We start from the raw sequence: 298 nt of genomic DNA on the forward strand, positions 1-298 counted from the left end.
CTACTATCCGCACTCAGATTTGAGTTTTAAATTTAATTAATATTTAGATATGATCTAAATATAAATTAGATATGTTCTATAGTTGCTAAATTTTAGATTTCAGATGTGTATACATGCATATTAGTTTATGTCATAGATCCTGTATGATGATTTAGATTTGATCTATGCATGTATTATAGATTAAATTATTTAATTTATGTATATTTTACTGTAAATTTTTAAAAATACATGCACAAAATTCACCACGCTTCTCTTTAAATGGTATCAGAGCCAGGTTCATTATGACATGAACATATAT

This window comes from Elaeis guineensis, chromosome 8, assembly GCF_000442705.2.
Source record: "Elaeis guineensis isolate ETL-2024a chromosome 8, EG11, whole genome shotgun sequence".
Lineage (NCBI taxonomy): Eukaryota > Viridiplantae > Streptophyta > Magnoliopsida > Arecales > Arecaceae > Elaeis > Elaeis guineensis.